Here is a 19,772-nt window from a genome sequence, read left to right as displayed (position 1 = left end):
TCACTTAAGATTACAAAACTCTGTGCAAGTACAATCCAGTCTCCTAGAAATTATCAGCCAGTTCTCATCCCCAGAGTGCCAAATCTCGACGCATTATCACACCCCTCAGCGTGTAATTTCAACACTTAAAGCACCCTTTAGCATCTTTATGAGATGCATTAAGCTTTTAACTAACTTTGATGTGAATCCATCTGCAGCAATACTTGAGGCTGAAAGCAACTTATATCTGGTATAAAGACTGAGAAAGTCCACGTAGAGTGGGAGGGAGGGTAAGTGTATGGATCGAAAAAAACTCAACTTTGACCCAGGAGACAGCAGTTCGTATCCCATGTGAAACCAAAAGTCACGGTTGTTTTACAACCAGGTCTCACTCTGAAGTCATCTAATACCGGCGCTTGGTCAGTGACTCCAGCATCAGACACAGACTAAAAAAAAGCTGTCCCTTCACACATGATATGCAGCCAGTTGCCGTAATTCTGTAATGGTGCTCAATGGCGTGAGGGGGAAATGCGCCCAGACAACAACGTAAGTTAAGGGGGCAAAATTCCGAATAGAGTGGGTGGGAAGGGTGGTGGATCGATCCAACAACCACTGACTTTCACCTGGATTGCAGGTGATTGCTTCCTGTATGAACGTAAAGCCAAACCCTGTTCTTTTGTCCTAAACCCAACCACATGCATGTGTTGGCTAAACATAACCATGTGCATTTGCTATTGAAGGAAAAAAACATCAATTCACGGTGTTCTACAGACATAGTGCATTTATTTTGGCTGAAGCTGACACAGCATCCCATAACGTCAACAATCAGCGCACCCAGGGTACCTTGAACATCATATGTCAACGTGGAAAATCCATGACCACGCTCAATATGTGACAAGGTCAGAGTATGAATGTGTTGTGTGTTAAGGAAACATTCTGTAATTTATGTAACCGTATGTAATTGTTATAGACTGATGTCACGTTACATTAATGTTACAGAATAAACATACCCAAAACATGATCTGTCATGGATATAGCAGGCAGGTGAGCCCAAGTGCAAAAGCAACAACACAGCAATGGGACCTTGAAGACAATAATATTTATTACCCAGTGCTGGGAAAAGGCAGTTAAAGCAAAACAGAACTGGATTGCTTGAGACAAGAGAAGCCAAGACAAGAAGCAAAAACCAAGCTGCAATACCAGGAAACACTACCAATGAACTGACAAGGAACAAAAGGGAAACACAGGTATATTACGTAGAGAACTAATCAAAAGAACAAGACAAAGCTTGAGTAGGCGGGACTGGCATAATGAGGGAAACACAAGCTGTGTGTTCCAATACCCATAGTACCACACTATATAGTAACCAGCAAAAGATTTACTGTGTCCCAATACATAGTATGTCAAATGCAGTATGCCAAAAATACCACGATGTTCTACTACATCTGGTCCGGCTTTGCAGTATGCAAGCCAGCATGCTTTTCTGGCTATTCTGACCCACAATTCTCTGCCCAGCTGATGATTCATCACATTGACTGAGCCACAAACAGATGACAGCTCATTGGCAGCTGTCAGAAGTCACAATGACAGATGAAAGCACATTCAGGTGACTGATGACCATTTGAATAGTAATAACGAGAATTTGAATTGTTCAAGTGAACAAAATAACAATAGTGGCCCAATTGTTTAAAACGCTCGCTAAAGTGCCCTCCTGGGAACCAAAACGTGCTCTAAAGTGCCCTCTTGGGAGCCAAAATGCGCGCTAAAGTGCCCTCCTGGGAGCGATATTTTTTTTTGTAGGATGGTAGGGGAAGGTACCGTCTTTTCCACTTCTGATTGGCTAGAAGGGCTCTCCTCCAATTGGTTATTTGATCTGGCCGTGAAACATCATCTCACGTTCATGGCAGGCTGTCGGCTAGTCTGTTTTGATTGTCTTTACCACCAACAGAAGTAAACGAAGTCAATCCAACAGTGTGATAAGTGCGTGCCGTCAGATTTATATTAATGGAAAGCACATCGCCGAATTTAAGGCTGACACCTAAAGTATATGTCCACATCTGTCCAACATATGTTCTCACAGGCACGAAAAGTATCCAAGGGACGAGGAAACGGTAAACTAAGCGATTTCTCAAGGCACTTTGGCAGCACGCTCTGGAGGACAGACCAGAGACTGACAGTGTATTTAAGCTGTTTTTCCTATATTCACTCTTGCAATGCAATATTTGCTTAAGCCGCTATTGTTGTTGATGTTATTGTTATTATTATTATTATTATTATTTATTGCTCATGTTTATTGCTCATGTTTATTGCTGTTTGTTTAAACAACTAAAGCACTCAGTTAAGATTATGGAAAGATTGAGGGCTTAGTTTAATACAGAAAATTCTTCGACACAAAACTCACAATGTGTCCAGAGCTACCTCCGGGGCTGAGAAATAAATTCAACACAGAAGTTCCAAAAACTGCAGTCCCTCTAATGTCTACTTGAGGCTGGCTCCTTGAGCAAGTCAATCCCAGCTGACCTCCATCTTAAAATGACCAACTTCGTAGCAGAAATATACATTTACTGCCTGATACAAAAAGACTGTTTAGGTCAACATTCATGACAACTGTACATGGAGAATTTTTATTTAAGTCACCCGTTTATATTTTATTAAGACTTAAAGTTACTAATGAGTAAGGGCATGGTCACTTTGGTGGTCACAGGCTGTCTGCGAGGCAACACTGGGTCAGATCCATCCCTCACTCCTCCTCAGCTCCACCCTCTCATCCAAATATGGTCACTGTTGATTCCAAAAAAAATCTGATTCCAACAGCTAAAATGCCAAACTCAAGGCTTCAAAACGAGTCCACAAACCAGTGGGTGATGTCACCCTCGCTACGTTCATTATACAGTCTGCGGTCAACAGTCAACATTTAACCCAAACTGCAATCTTTCCCTTATCTCAACCAAGAGGCTTTTATTTCCCAAACCTAACCACAGTCAGGACTCAGGATGGTCTCTTGTCAAAGTCCTGCACTGTGCACACCCACCATCCACCTCGACCACTTCACTATAGCTAATACAAAATATAGCACTTCATCTGCTCGAAAAATGTTACAATAAACAAATGTTATGTAAAAATAATTTGCACTGTGTGTGCTAGGGTTGCACAGAAAATGGCTTTTATAGGGACTATCTTTTTTGGTTAGAAAGTAGTTCCAGTGAAAACTGTTATGTGGATCATCTACTGTTATATTTTTTAAAGTAATTTTTAATAAGCACCTCAAACAAAATTTCATTCTCCTCCACTGTTTTTTGGTGGAGTCAGACATCTCTAAGGCTGATATCTTAGAGGACTATTTGTATGGGTCGATACTGGTCCACTAAAATTAAATAAGTTATAAAATATGTTGTTTTGGTTATTTTGGATGGGATTGCAATTGAATGTACAGAATGTACAGAAATTCAGTGTGATTCATTTGTGACAAGGGATTCTGTTGGTGAACATCACAATCATATACAAGTGTGGGTCCAGTTCACAGCTTCATAATGACTTTCTCTGTGTTCATGGCCTCTTCTGTCATTCTCAGCTCTTTAGCAATCTAAATAGTTACTGCTGTTTATCTTAAAATGGTGACAGGCTACCCTGTGCAGTGTGTCCTCTGCCTTTTCCAGATTGGCTTTAGCTCCTTGTACCCTTCAACAAAATAAGTGGTTTAGAAAATGGAAGAGCTGCACACAGAAACAAGATTTTAAAACACTTCTATTACCACTTTTACTGCAGTTGTTAATACAATCAACATTGCAAAGGGCTGTTAACCTTATATGAGTTGTGTCTTGTAAACCAGGCTCCCTGCAGCATATTCGTGCTCATCATGTGGTGACTCATCAGGCCAGCCTCTTGACATGACTTTCTGATTGCCTGCAAATACACTGTACTCAGTAAACTTATTTAAAAATCCAACCCTAACTGGATTATTTTGAGATGTTTTTTATGCTTATTCTGCTGCCCAAAGTGTAACAGAAATCCACCAGACGTTATAAATTCGACCTGAAATGTGCCTCAGATGTGGCACAAAGGTCCTACACTGGACCTGGCTTTGTGCAAAAATGAGGTCCTTTTGGTACATGAACTGTGACAACTTGACCAAAATACAAGTCTTACACCTTTCCAAAAATTTGGCATCACCAACTCCACCAAAGGTATATGATCATTTAGACAGAAGGCCTTCTTCATGGAAATCACACTGTGTTAGTCAAGTTTCTCTTTGTGTTTCACTCTATGCACTGACATTTTTTTTCTTCCAATTGGGTTTATATTGAAACAAAAGGGAATTGGGTTATCTTTGGTGTTCTGTAATATGTTGAAAATCTGAAAATTTATATTTATTTATTTACTCCCCAAAAAAACAGATAGACAAAATAGAACAAAAATACTTAATGAAAATATACAGCTCTTAAACAGTCAATATAACCTGTGCACAGGCTGCCCCATCTTATTGGTGAAGGTCATCCAGGCTATATGAAGACTGAAATATTTGCAGACATGCTTTGGGGCTGAAAAACACTTAGTTTTTGTGTAATATGTCTTCTATACTTAATATTCTCTTAAAAGATGCTAAAATTGCGTATCAGTTAAATGTCCAGCGTGTAGGGTTTAGGGGGATATATTAGCAGAAATGGAATGTAATATAATAAGTGTGCTTTCTTTCGTGTATAATCACCTGAAAATAAGAATCATATTTTTGTTACCTTAGAATGAGCTGTCTATATCTACATAGGGAGTGGATCCTTGTCTATAGTGATCACCATGTTGCACTGCCATGTTTCTACAGTAACCGTGAATGGACAAACCAATGACTGACTCCGGATAAGGCTAGCCCCTTTTTTCGCATCAGCCACCATAGTTAGCAGCCCCTCTGTGATAAGTGTTGGAGAAACACTGATTTGAAGCATGAAACTGCTTCACTCAGTAATTTTAGTGGTTTAAATCACCATAGCTCTCATTTATAAAACAATGTGTAGCATCCTTCCAAAAAAAATGTACATATGGACAAAAGACAGAAATGGCGTGTACCAAAAAATATTCAAAAATTTCCATAATCAGGCTTCCAACTCATCATCTGCATCGCCAGTTTTCCGTCTCCAAAATGATTGTAAGCCTGGGTCAAAGTTCCTCCTATCAAGTCTGTTTTTATAGATCTACCAGTTTAAATCGCCTGGTTCATTTGTTTTGGAGAGGAAGAGACCTCTGCAGATAATTCAGGTCCTGGTAAAAAAAAACAAAACAGAAACAATGAAATGAAGACTGAAGGAATTCTAACTAGAAGTTTCAGCTGGTTGTAATGTGCAATTATCACCGTTGGGTGTCACTAAATCCCTCTAAATCTGACACACTGTTCTTTGAAAGAGAAAACAGTGAAGCGCTGTGCTGTGTGTAGTAGAGCAACATCAGTAGGAAAGCAACATCATCTATGTATCCATTAAGGAAACTAAACTTCACTGCCCCCTCACTTCTGAAACCACACTTATGGCCTTCCAAACAATGTTCCTCAACATTACCTTGATTCTTCTTTGAACTCAAAATTTACGCAGAATCCCAGGGAAAACCACAAGAATCATGCACCACCACTTAAATCAACACCAGACATGACCGCTGTTGTCCTGTCAAAACACAGATAAGTAACTCTTTGAAAAACCTTCAGTTTAAGGAGGATTTACACACACAGCCACAGGATCATCTCTCACACAGCAGCGTAAATCCAGCCTGTGCAGCCACAGATAAACAGCGGGTGACGCAGTGGACAGTTTAGAGGAGCAGCGACAGGAGAAAGGTGCACTTGCAGTTGTGCCCTTCCTCACAGGACAGATCCCGAAATGACTCATCCAAGAAAAAGCGCTTAATCCAATTTAGATGTGTCTCCAACAGCTGTACCAGATCCCATGATTGTACCCGTTACCTGCATTCAAAGGCAGTTACTGCCACATAGAAGCAGGAGTGACAGACTGTAAGGATCATAAAAGTGGAAGAGGTCAGGATGATGCTATATATGCAGCTAAATTAAAGCATATGAAGAGGATTGTGATAAAGTACCATCACCTGCAATAGACAAAGACTGCAAAGACTTTTTAATCTCACAAATTCTCTTTGTCTTATCGTCATATCTACTAGAAGAATCACACTTCCGGTACCTTTATCTTGCATTGCTTTTGTTCTTTGGGAAATGTTATCTCATGTAGACTGTGGAGCACACAAATTGAGTGGAAATATGATAAACTGCCCCTCTTTTCTCTTCGTATCCCGCACAGATAAAACTCTCACATACACATTTGTACAAACATTAAGTGGAGATATGATGCTCTTTATGTTCATATCATATCAAATCAACTGAGCATGTCATTACTATTGTTTCCATCAGTTGTACTCCCAGGGTTTCTTTTAATTGGGAACATATTTGCACCTGAGGGTAGATCATTCCCAGTCTCAGATATGTCTTTCATACTGGTGAACTCACACCAACAATCATCTCATTGAGTCCCCATAAAGATGTCTTAATGGCCCCAAAATAATATTCTCCCCATGCAGTCCAACTTGGATGATAGCACACTGAGAAAGAGAGTGCAGCAGAGTGCAGTGCAGACACACCGCCTTTCGATTTGGCTGATAAACTGTCACACAGGATTAGATGTGTGGGAGTCTGTGGGTGATGGGTGCTTTAAAAGAAAAAGGGTGGACGCTGTTGAAAATTGCATTTCCATGAATCTTGACTCTTTGTTCCCGCGTCATTCCCCAAAGTTATTGTGGGCTATTTTCTCACACTTCTATAAGACTGGGAAAGAACATAGCATGCACTGACAGAAAGGAGAATGTTTCATGAATCTGAAATCAGGCATTGATGAAAAATGTTGATTGTCAGTTAGCTCTTGACTTTTGGACAACAAAGGTTTTAATAATGCAATTTAACAATGCCCTCAGTCCTGCAGTGTTACTCCCCACAAGCCCCAGACTGCACGGCTGAAATTCTGCAGAGTGTTATGCAGCTGACATGGTGTCATCATTGATCTGGTTGCTGTTAAGCTGCGTTGACACCTGCACTAATCCATTGGACATGGAGCCAGGGGAAAGCAATCCAGCACGGCTAGACAAGCTCCCTACTTTTATGAAGGTGAGGACAGTGGAGCTGCGAAAAAAGTGATGAGCTGCAAAATGCTTGTGCGTGGGGGGGCAACAGATTGGGGAATATCTGGTAACTTTATATTCCTCAGTAAATCATTCTCTGATCACGAAGAGGATTTGTGCATGTATAACACTGCAAGCAGTCTTAAGGAATATTGACAGAGAGGCCAAAAAAGCCCTGTAAACAGTGTAATCAGTTCAATCTCAGTGCAGGCAGCAGAAATCTTAAAAGCTTTTATTAGCTGATTAGAGAAAAAAAGGCTCATGATGTACTGGCAAAGCTACCACAACAAAATAAATACACTGCAAATGAAATTCTTTGCCAACAATGTGATGTATGATTATATTAAACCAATTTTAGAAATATAGAATTAGATTTACAAAAATTAGATTAGTATTAATGTATCCTTGTATGACACTAAAAGACACGATTTGTTTTAACTTCCGTCTGGGCTGCCTTGAAATTTTAAGTTGGCTTAATTTCAGAAGACAAGTAGAGGTAATTTTGTAATGATTCAACTCGTCTTCTCAAATTCAGTCAACTTAAAAACTTAACTTTTTTCAGTTAAAACAAATAGTTTTGTTTTACAGTCTATTCATTATTATTAAACCAACCAAATATTTAGAGATCTCTCAAGTATGTAAGGGAATGTACTTTATTCATTAGAGGAGAGGGGTAGCTGGGGTGGGAATTTGTTTGTTTCTTTTTTATTGTTGTTCTTGTTTGTTTGTTTCTTTCTTTCTTTCTTTGATTATTTTATCTTGACCCTCCCCGAAGTTAGAAAAAAAATTCCTTGAGCCTCCCTGAATGACTAAGGTGAAATACATAACCCCCCTTCCAACATAAATAAGTAGAATTTTTTTATATATTCGCACCAAATGTAGGCAGTAATAGAGCCAGTGCAACAAGGAAACAGCATGGGAGCTATCACAAAAAAAAACAAAAAACAGCTAAATTCTTAAACAAAATGCAAATCCTCCTTAAAGGTGATTTGTTGGAGGAACATGAAAATTTGAAAACTCCAATGATAATTTCCAAGTTTACAGTTTCTGACCACGATAACAGTGATATTTTGGCAATTTTTAAACATTTTTAACGATTGTGTTTTAGAGGATGTTTAGAATAAACACAAAATAAAATCATTTAAAGTTGTATGTCACTCCCCTAAGCAAAAATATAAATCACAAGTTCCTCCCCAGTGCTTAAAAAATTAATTGATATGCCTCCCCTGTTTTGCACCACCCCTTCCCTCCATCATAAATAATAAACAGTCCCTAAATATAGATTTTTGGAGTATTTTTATCAACAGTGACAAAAACCCCTATAAGCTAAGTTACATTTTTACATAAAATGAATACAAAAAACAAAACTCAACAGAAACGGGGTTGACGCTCACCATTTAACTTCCTTAAATGTATTATTCCTATTAGTCTGATATACCTCTAGAACACTGTGTGTGACTCAGTCCTGTAAACATATTCCGTTCTTCATCAAACACTTCCCCAGTGTGGAGTCATTTATCTGTGAATGGCACATTAACCACCCGTTTTCTCCCCTGTCTGCGCCGGTGTCGTCTTTACAGATAATGGGAAAAGATTATGCACATTCATTACCATTATCATTAAAATCATCATTATCATGCGCTTAGCATAATAACACCGTTCAACTGATTCACTTCTACTGCTTTTTTTTACCCCACTTGTTCAGGGGTTGAAACTGGAGCTGCTTTAGGAAGAATGACATGGCTTTTGTCAGTGCTTCTTTGAAGCCTTTGTGTGATTCATTTAATCTGACATATAATACTCTATGATCAATCAAAAGAGCAAACCATAGATAAGCTGCTTTTGGAGTGGTATTCACTGACGTCTACTGGTACTATTTTGATCAATTTAGCTTCAATATTAGTGAAAATTATGCATTTTAACTGTGCTTTTTAGTCTAAGCTAAGTTTTATCATAATTTGTATATTATATAAATTTCTATATTTTTTTTATTAGTCCACTTGTGTTAGATTAAAGTTAGTTTATCTCAATACAAAGTGCAACTGAGTGACTAACTGCTTCCTCAGCACGCTCTGGGACTTTTCTCACGTGTTAATTAAGTAATAATCAGGTGTGATGTGTGTACTGCTGACGGTGACTGTGCTACCTTTAGAGCCGCAGGGAGACAATCAGAGTAATGGAAAAAAACAAAAAGATTACTGCAGGTAAGGAGAGTTATTTACAGAATCATCTCTGAGGTCGAAGTCCCAAATTGCAAAGTCAGAAACAGACAAAGCAGAGATGACAGACTAAATAAAAAAGGGGAATGAAAGAGGCAGAATCCTCACAGTGGTTGCCCTTAAACAACACTATTCCCACAGGATCTATTAGCCAGTGGTTTGTGCATACACCAGACAACAAGTCCTTTCCTAATTAACTGTTTTCTCATCTCTAAACAAGTGTCTTTTCTCTGATTTCATTCATACACACAGGTAGGCTGTCACTCATATGAAAAAAGTCAGACTAGAGTACTTCCTTACCTGTGTCTGTGACGTAAAGATATTCTCTCAGAGTCCTCCGTCTGTGGTTTCAGGAGAGTTTGGTGGCTCAGCTCGTATCCTTAGGCTAAGGGTTTCAACAACTGAACGCGTGCCTCCTCTGAGGCTTCTTATAATGGCACACCCCTTCCCTCCTGGCTCAACCCTCCAGTTCTCTCCCCCCTCCTTCCTGTCCCCTGTATATCACCATTCACATCATAGAGGAGGGCTAGAGAGAGGGGTGGATTCCCCCATTCTGTTACGCACAAACCCTGGACAGACACACAACCCGTGACCCATGCTGACGTAGGAGGCATTGCCTACGCCACCGGTTTCGTCTTCATTGAGCCAACTAATGGGACTCTAAAAATACGCATCATCCACCGTGAGATTGCTCCTGAATTCCTATGTCTAAGGTGTCCATAAAACCCACAACCTCGACGCCAACCCGCTGCCAAGGTCAGGGGAACAATAGCACATCGAATTGGATGTTTACTCCAGAAATTCAAGTTGAGTACAAGTGAGAAAAACAGTGCCATGGAGATGATCATGGGTCGATAAGGTTGTTTGTGTTGGGTCAGAGAAAAACAACAAACACTTTTTTGTTGGTGGTGATGGCACACCTGAATAGGAGACTTAATTCATGATGTGAATGAAAGAATGAACAATGTAGAGCAGGGCTGTTGATGGACAGAGTAGTAGCCAGCCTGGGTCTGCAGACAGGAGGGTAGAATGAGTCATGCAGGAGATTCGGGGATGAAAGCAAGACCTGTCTCAACATCCCCAGAGTTTCCTCTGTAAGCTACTGTACAGTCTATAAAACATGTTCAGTTAAGGTGATGATGTTAACAAGAAGAATAGCAATGGAGATGAAGCAAATACAGAAGACGGAAACATCACTGATATTTTAATAATAATTTATCAAATGACAAAGGGAAAACAATGTAATAAAAGAGGTCTCTCATTCTGATAAACCTACAAAGAATTAAACATGTGCAGCTCCTCTCTGCTTTACAAAGCTGTAAAGTAAGTTTCAGTTTCGTTTAGCTGCCTGGCCCACAACTTTACTGTTTTGGCTCACTCTCAGCGCTCTCAGTGTTGTTTTCAGCTGCAGCAGGCCTCCGTTTTCAGTGAAAAAGCTCTGAGGCTGGGTATATGATTAGTTTTGCAAGTATTTGGTCATAAGCCAAAGTCAATTTAAAATTTTAACCTGATAATGGGGCTAGACGTAAGAGATCACCAAAGATATTTCAAGTTTTTCTGAGGAGGACATGAATGAAGGGTTCAACACGTTTTTTGTTTTTTTTTTCACTTCTCCAGTCAGGCAGGAAGGTCAGATATCTACTAAGTCTACTCTAAGTCAAATTTTACTTGCCCCTATATAAATTGTTTTCATTGGCAATTATCAAGTATAAACACTAGCAGCCATCTTGGCCACCATGCAGGCAAGATGCTGTTGGCTCTTGTTATGACACTCCAGCAACATTTTTTGGAAACTTGATGTGCCTCCGAAAAAAAACAACCCACTTTTATCCCTCTTTTTCTTAAACTTGTGGCAAACTGCACAATACATACAGTGGCATGCAAAAGTTTGGGCACCCCTTGTCAGAATTTCATTTACTGTGAGTAGTTTAGTAAGTAGAACATGATCTGATCTCCAAAAGGCAAAAAGTTTAAGATGACACATTCCATCAATACTTAAAGCAAGGTTACTTTTTAATTTGATCTTTCATAGTTTCAAAATAACAACAAAAGTAAAAGGGCCTGAAGCAAAGGTTTGGACACACCGTATGTTCAGCACTTAGGAGCACCCCCTTTGACAAGTATCACAGCTTCTAAACACTTTTTGCAACCAGCTAAGAGTCTTTCAGTTCTTGTTTGGGGGATTTTCACCCATTCTCCCTGCAAAAGGCGTCTAGCACTGTCAGATTCTTGGGCCGTCTTGCATGCACTACGCTTTTGAGGTCTAGCCACAGATTTTTAATGATGTTTAGGTCTGGGGACTGTGAGGGCCACGGCAAAACCCTCAGCTTGCACCTCTTGAGGTAGTCCATTGTGGATTTTGAGGTGTGTTTGGGATCATTGTCCTGTTATAGATGCCATTCTCTCTTCATCTTCAGCTTTTTTACAGGTGCTGTGATGTTTGCTTGCAGAATTTGCTGGAATTAAACTAATTCCATTCTTCCCTCTACCTGTGAAATGTTCCCCATGTCACTGGCTGCAAAACAAGCCCAAAGCATGATCAATCCACCCCCATGTTTAACAGTTGGACAGGTGTTCTTTTTATAAAATTCTGCATGCTTTTTTTCTCCAAACATACCTTTGGTCATTGCATCCAGAGTGTTTTATTTTAACTTCATCACTCCACAGGACTTGTTTCCAAAAAAGCATTAGGCTTGTTTAGACGTTCCTTTGCAAATTTCTGACATTTATTTATTTATTTTTTTTGTTAAGATATTTTTGGGGACATTTTTTAGCCTTTATTTGATAGGACAGACAAGTGTGAAAGGGGGAAAGAGAGAGGGAGTGACATGCAGCAAAGGGCCACAGGCTGGAGTTGAACCCGGGCCGCTGCGGCAACAGCCTTGTACATGCCTGCTCTACCACTAAGCCACCAACGCCCCAAATTTCTGACAATTTTGAAGTGAGGACACAGGAAAGGTTTTCTTCTGATGACTCTTCCATGAAGGTCATATTTGTACAGGTGTCACTGAACAGTTGAACAGTGCACCACCAATTCAGAAACTGGAAAAGATTGAATTAAAAAGTAATTTCGCTTAAAATGTTGAAGAAATGTGTCATCTTCAACTTTTTGCCTTTTAGAGAGTTATTAGAGTTATTTTCATGCATGAAAATAACTTAATGTCATACAATAGTTGCTGAAACTGTCACTATATCCACACCGTGGCCACACACTATATCCACACAGCAGTACATCAGACAGATGAATCATTTTCCTCTGCCTCCTTGTAGCGTAAAATGATAAAGGTTGCTCTGGCCAGTGGGCGGTGCTTGGTATGTCGCTTGACAGTTTCCAATATGGCAGCTGGGTCCCAGCTGACATTGGGCGAGAGGCTGGGTACACCCTGCAACCCCAGTCACCAATGAACCTGCATGTCTTTGGACTGTGGGAGGAAGCTGGAGTACCTGGTAAAAACCCACGCTGACACAGGGACAACATGCAAACTCCACACAGAAGGGCTCCCCCACCCTGGGTTCGAACCAGGAACCTTACTGTGAGGCAGCGATGCTAACCACTGTTCCATCGTGCCACCAACTGAAATATGTTTCTGAAAACATTTGAGGTTGAGGTTTGAGACAATGCAGTAAAAGAATCTTGATTCATATTTGTTCAGCATTGCCTAGTTTAACAGTGTGACTGCAGTTCATGAGCAATTATTGACATGATTGACAGCTGCGTTAGAGACTCCTCAGCTCTGATTGGTTGGTTTTGGTACGCTGTGGTAGATTCTAGCAAATGTCATTAGAGGCAATAGGAGAAGGAGGAGGGACATGGATTTTATTTCACAGACTATCTGCCTCATATAATATTTTGTGGATGTAGTGACAGTTTTAGCAAATATGACAAAATGTTATTTTCATAAAAGCTACCAACTGTAGCTTTGAGGGGGCTGAGCCCACACCTACTGTAAGCTGAAAACCATTTCCCTCAGAGGAAAATAGGCTTCTATTTACTTTTATTACACAGATAAGAAACAATAAATTGCAAAGACAATAAAGCCCCCACAAAATAGCATTTTATGTCTTGTGTGTGATTTATCCTGGCTTCATATGCTGTAGTTGGAGGAAATTTATGCTAGTCGCTAGGCTAATTTATATGCCATGGGTGTGTGCCACTAGCATTAGTATGTTATATTTGTTTGGAAAACGTGTTCAGTATAAGACAGTTGTTTTGTCAGTGAACCTTGTGTGTAATAATGGAGCCGAATTTTGGAATTTTGGAATATTACCTTACACTTTATATATCTACCTTATGTATGTTGCTTTGTTAAAGTCTCCTAGCTGCTAGGCTAATTTACACAATGTCAAATGCCATAGGCTCATGCTAATTACCATGTTGTGTTTATGGGGGAAAATGTTTCCAGCAAAAGATGAGCCCTTTGTCTGTGAATGCTGCGAGTTATAGTTAAATAAACTGTTACATTTCTTGCATTTCACACAGCACTTAGAAAAAATCTGGACATCCACAACTTCCGCCTCCCTACAAAGTCCCATCCTCCTCCTCCTGCAACTCCACCTCCCTCCAAAGGCCTACTCCTCCATTACGTCTTCATTACGTCTATGATAGATGTAGGCGTTGGCAAGGTAACGTTAGATACACGGAAGAGGAGAGTGAGTGTAACGGTACAACCAAGACAGTCAAACGCAACCCCAGAGTTTTAAAACTCAACCAGAGTCAGTGATGAGTGATGAGTTTTAGAATAAGGCTACAGTGCTAATGTTAGATAGTAGCGTTAACATTACTAGCAAGTGGAACCACACAAAGAAGATAGAGGCTACGCTACAGTAGGCTAACGTTAGCCATTAGCAACTGGATGCTGTGTTGTCTATAACTTTATGAACTGAACTGAACTTCTTTAGTTGTCATTTTTATGCGCAGCACAAAAACGAAATTTTTCGCATACCCCAAGCAAAAAGAAACAAAACATTTAAAAACAATTTGTGCAACATATAAGAAAGAAGAACATATAGTGCAATAGTAAGATGAAAAGTGTCGACATTTCACAGTCAAAAACTCCACATCCTGAGAGCAGAACTGGGAGATCCTCTTCACATCACAGCACCATGAATTGTTTGTGTATATTGCCACGAGTGGTTACATCAGTCGGAGGCCTCCACGTGGGGAAGACAGACAGGACAGGAGAAAACTTTTCAAAGTTTTCTTAGACCCATATGAGAATGGTATAATGATGAGTTTGTATTTCTGGTGGAATTCACTTACATTTTAGTGTGCCATCAGCTTATTAATAGCATTTTAACCAAAACAAAGAAAAGTACAATTTCCAGAAAGGTAAGTGTCGCTTTAAGCCGATTTGTGTATTTGTAACTTGAAATTACCTCTATTAAAACATGTTTAATGTGTGTTTTGAGTGTGTTTTGAATCAATTAAACTTTACAGCACTTCACAGAAACCATGTTTTGGAGGTGTAATTGCAGTGTGACACAGAAACACCACGCACAAGTATAAATCCGCATAGGCTCTGCATAGAGCTGACGCACAAGTATAAATCCGCCTTTAGCAGTAGGTGCAGGGTGATATGGAGTGGAGATCAGAAGACACACACAGAACACATCACTTTGTGCGGTTTCTTATCCTGCTCACCTTTTGTAGTTGTAAATAGAACTTTTGGCCCTCATTCAAGTTTTACCCCATTGTAGCAACCCACAGACAGAAAGGGAAATGACAGGCAAGTGAAGGGACAGTCAGCGAGAGAGAGAAAGCTGCAAGCCGCCAACAGCTGGTTCTATGCCCCTCCCCCCGCTGATTTTGACAGAGAATCATTCATAAGTTCAAAAAATATTTAATACTCTGCTCTACGTTTTTATGTGAGAGCTCTGATTTACCAATGTATTCTTTGATTTTGATACAGTAACCTTGTGTTTTTGTTATGCAGCCTTTCTGAGGCTTTTGCATGATTAAATCAATGAATTTTATTTTATGTGAAAAATTGCCCCCTCACATTTTTAACAGCCCCCTCAGTCACTTCATCTATGGACTGACCAATCCAACCCCTTAGCGGCAAAACCAACATAGCAATTGTTAGAACCATGCCACTAGGGCTCAGTAGTAATTGATTTTTAGTACAAGTGATGGAAATACATGATTATGTCTGTGAAAATAACAGCCACAGCAAAAACACATTTTTTAGCTCTTGAAGCCACACTTCAAATCCAACTCCTTCGAGAACGTGAGCTGCCATTAGCTTTAGCTCCCTGTGAGAGTGTGAATGCTGGCCCTGGACCTGTGTGGGGTCTGATAGTGATGGATGAATTGGGTACATAGACAGAGCCCTCGGTGCGGCTGAGATAAGGAGCCCAGAAGAACAAGCAGCCGTTGCGAGGCCTGTCTGTCATTGATATCGCTGTTTTCAGCTGGCTGTCCAGTGTACATAAATGCTTCCTCTGGTGGCCAAGAGGCACTGATTGCCTTGATGACGGAAAAGGTCAAGCCTAACTTGACACCACATCACATTAAAACCTTGTTTTGGTATGGATGATTTGATAATTTTCCGTAGTCATCATGAACATCCAGTACAATCCAGTGACATCCTATATTGTCTCAAAATTTGGGGTAATCAATCTGCATTTCCCAATTTATATTTAAAAAGCGAGATGTGATAGTTTCATCAAACACTAGCCAGCATGTTTGTTTTCTCACATGCACCCTGAGGTTTGGTCTCAGGTTGCTCTGTTGTCACTGTGGTTGAGGTGTTTGTCATTCACATGATCTCTAAAATGAACCTATTTATCAGTGTTAAAGGAGAATATTATTATTCCCATAGCTCATCTTTAAAATATACATATTTCTGGCATGGAGTAGAGCCCAACTCCCTCCAGTGTTGAAAAAACAACAAAGACTTCTAAGCTTTCATCATTCACTAATTCTCCATGTGGATTAGAAACGCAAATAAGCTTTTATAGAAACGTGTAATTGGTTTGCAAACAGCCATATCACAGCATTAAAGCTGTAGAGGGTTCATAATAAAAATGTATTGATTTGTATCAATGGAAACATGATAAATAGTTATTCTTATCAGCACTTTCCTTTACCATGAATCAGAGAATGATGAATAAAAAGCTTTAATAAGGAAGAAAACAACACTTTAAAACTTGGCATTGCAAAGTGTTTTATATGCACCATCTAAAAAATGGTGAAAATGATGGCTGACATAAAAACGGAACTTATTATACAATCAGCTTAAATGTATTATCTGTCCCAAGACAGTTTCCTATAAAGAACTCTGTTTTCCAATAAAGAGACATAAGCTCTTGGCGTTATTTGTCTAAATTTGCATGTACATAAATTAGCATATAGAGTGCATTCCACGTTTTGGTTTAATGGCTCCAATACCAAGTCATACTTTTACTTCCTACATCAACAACTCAAAGTCTCCTCACACAACAGTTTGTATGATATGCTATGAACCACCATGAATGACATTATGTAATTAATGTAAAGTTACAAAGGGGTTAGGCTTATGCAATTTACTGTGGTTAGGTTTAGGAAAAGAAATATGGTGAGGACATATGTTAAAGTCACTCAGAGTTCACACAGTTTCGAACTACGGTCTCCAGGGAAATGTCCCGAAGGAAAGTCCTGTTTTCCTTCTTTACTCCAATCAGCGCATTGGTCACCTGATTGCAGCTTTCCAAAATACATGATTATGCACAAATAAGTAACTCATAATTACGTGGGATATGCAAGAATCTGGGTGCATGACTTTACGTAGCCTGAACAACTAGATTTAGAAGATTCTTTATCAGATCCTCCATACATTCCAACTGACATAACTTTTCTAGGATGTCAAGATCTATGATTACTGTCATCTGGCTCCACCCAAATGCAAAGATTTATTTGATTAGAAGCCTTTAAGCCAATCACAATGTTCTATGTCATTTAAAGTGGGCTGCAATAGAGCCATGCCACCTCCATTAATGAGGCAAGAACAACGTGCAAGGCACATTTAAATCTAAACTAAGCAAAAAAAGTAAGAAGATTTGTGTTTGGTAGATTATTTCTTTGTTGTGACAATGCTTTTGGGCAATAAATCTTATACCTGGGGGTACCAGAAGCTCAAAACAACAAACTCAATAGCAAAAGCAAAAAAAAAAGCTGTTTGGCATTGGCAGAGAAGATTTGGCAAATTTTTCATGGGCACAACCCACACACTCAGCTCTGCTGCTCATCCCACAAATGCATGTTCCCTACAAATGTGGCACCATTTAAAAGGGAAATAAACAAGCTTTCCAGCGGTATAAGATTTATTGCCAATCAGCATTGTTACAACAAAGAAATAATCTACCAAACACAAATTTACTTCTTTTTTGTCCTTAGTTTCTAAATCATACTGTTAAAGTACATCATTTGTGTTTAACCCTTTGAAAACAATCCTCTGTGGGAGATTGTTGTTTGCATGATTCTGTTCAAATTGATTTTAGGTAAGAACCAGAATAGAGCATTCATTCTTTTTGCAGCAGAAAGCAAAGGCCTCTGTCTTTCCTGTCATCATGTCATGATCTTAAGTTATCTTGCCTTATGCGCTGTGCTGTGTGTGGTAATTTTTTTAATTTTTGCTCAAGGTTTTTTTATTGTTATTTTAAGTCTTACAAAATGCAAACAATAACAAATATGATTGGAAAATGCTAAATGTGGTATTTTTGCCATATTTATGCCAGTATTTCCCTGTATACAATTGCTGTTAGTATAATCCTGTATACATATATCGATTTAAAATAAAAACCATTATAGATACAACATTCACTCTTTTTGCAACAGAAAGCTAACTTCATCATGCTACCTTACCGTATGAGCAGTGCAAACGTAGTATTTTGCCAGAATTCTCCTGTAAGAACAGGAGTTAGTAAGAACAACACAATGGTACAAAACAGTCCATTTTTCCAGTATTTTATATATCAACTTGCAGTCTTAGGGAATATATAATTTTCTCCACACAGCAAATTTTGTTAATAACTGCAATCCAGTTGTGTTCTTGCTCACAGCCAAAATTAACTGGTAAAGGTATTTGTCCTGGGTGTCATGAGATTGTCTGGAGGTTTTGCCCAAGTAATATGACATGGAACAATCATGTTCTATTCTGAAATTGTTCCTTATCTCTTTGGTAATCTCTTGCCAATATGAATGGATTAATGGGCAACCCCAGAAAATCTGAGAATGGTCTGCCACTGCTTTACCACACATCCTCCAGCATCAGTCCAGCCCCTGAGAACCCTGTTGTATAAATTTCAATATTGGAGTCACAAAATATGGTATTATTTTTTTCCAGCAGAACTTCCACCAGGAGTTAGTGGTCTTAGCCTGACCTTCCCAAATGTCATACCAATCATCCTCAGATATCACCAGGCCATTTTTTGTGTGTTTGAAACATAATTGAGTTCTGAATGGATTAATAAGAGCCCCAAAAAAAAATGATTGAAAAAATGCTGACTGATGGCTGTTGGGCACAGAGCCAAAACTGACCGTGATTTGGATGATATCCACTGTTCAAGTCCCCTCTCCATCTCATCCAGCTGAGGTGTTTTACTGTCCTCCTCCACAATGAAACACAACGATGTGAAACCAGCAGGGCAGGCGGGGTGGGGGTATCTCTGCGGAGGTTTATGGCGGCTCTGGGCTTTCACCTGTCAAGACACAAGTGAGTGTTATTAACAGCAGGGTTGAAAATGAATTTTGCCATATAAAAAAAAATGCATTTTCCATCCCAAAAGAGAGCGTAATTTTGCATGGAAGAAGAATTACACCTCTGCTCAGAAAATCTGCAGTGTCAAACCACCAAAAAGCCCAGGAAACTTTTATTTTAGAGTGTAAGCATTTGGTGAGACGTACAGCAGTATTTTATGTGTTTGGACATACTGATCTCATTACATAACTCCCTTCAGATATTTTCATTACAGACAGTTACAGAGGGGCATCTGAAACCAGAACGGCACTTTCTTTGTCCTGAAAATAATGAAATGTAAGGACACTGGGTTTACACGATAAAGACACAAGGATGGTGGCGGGCAATGTGGCAGACTCTCCTGTGAAAAGCTGGCTTACTGAGGAGGAAAACCATCATTTATAAAAGAGTGACTGCTGTGAAATTGAGTACGGTATGCTGAGAAGATATTTACTCTTTGTGTGTGGGGAGTGCAGGGTAGACCTCAGGATTAAATGCAAGGGTTTTGACCTCAATCAAGGAAATAATTACTGTTGCCCCTCCTGTTGGTGGACTCCATAATTAGCAAGCAAACCTCCCACAGCAACACAATTAGTCTGAAAACAGAGGTGATTAAAACTATAATTCTTATTGGACTCGTTAACATCTTTTTGGGGTGCCTGGAATGCTTTATTGAATTTGTCAGGAAATTCAATTC

At 39.5% G+C, this 19,772-nt stretch overlaps 1 protein-coding gene across 1 annotated transcript in view; it reads right to left on the bottom strand.

Annotated features, from left to right (window-relative positions):
- The window catches only part of pnocb (prepronociceptin b), a 39,895-nt gene extending 30,091 nt beyond the window's left edge, over nt 1-9,804 (bottom strand). Inside the window, exon 1 of the mRNA XM_033648718.2 lies at nt 9,660-9,804. The gene's annotated coding sequence lies outside the window, so the exon portion shown is untranslated. The remainder of the gene's footprint in view (nt 1-9,659) is intronic.
- Nucleotides 9,805-19,772: the final 9,968 nt, after the last annotated feature.

Source organism: Epinephelus lanceolatus, chromosome 13, assembly GCF_041903045.1.
Source record: "Epinephelus lanceolatus isolate andai-2023 chromosome 13, ASM4190304v1, whole genome shotgun sequence".
NCBI lineage: Eukaryota > Metazoa > Chordata > Actinopteri > Perciformes > Serranidae > Epinephelus > Epinephelus lanceolatus.
This window is presented reverse-complemented; position numbering and strand designations above follow the sequence as displayed.